Here is a 236-nt window from a genome sequence, read left to right as displayed (position 1 = left end):
ACATTTTGTATATGGAAGAACTGCCTATATATTTCCACGAGAGATAAATCTTCATCTTCATCATCATATATTTCATTCATACAGTTAAGTAAAAATGTTTTTAAACTCATGTTTGTTACTTTGAAATTCATGTGTAACAATGGGTCTGATAGGTTAGGGTTACACTGTTTTAAAGTCGCGCGTAAACAGAAGAGAACCAGTTTATTTTAGCATTAGTAGTGATACATGGTAGTGGT

The sequence above is a fragment of the Odontomachus brunneus genome, unplaced genomic scaffold, assembly GCF_010583005.1.
Source record: "Odontomachus brunneus isolate Ranch 3 - 2012 unplaced genomic scaffold, Obru_v1 Obru_scaffold_179, whole genome shotgun sequence".
Lineage (NCBI taxonomy): Eukaryota > Metazoa > Arthropoda > Insecta > Hymenoptera > Formicidae > Odontomachus > Odontomachus brunneus.
The sequence above is the reverse complement of the archived record's forward strand: the minus strand, read 5'-3'. Positions refer to the sequence as shown.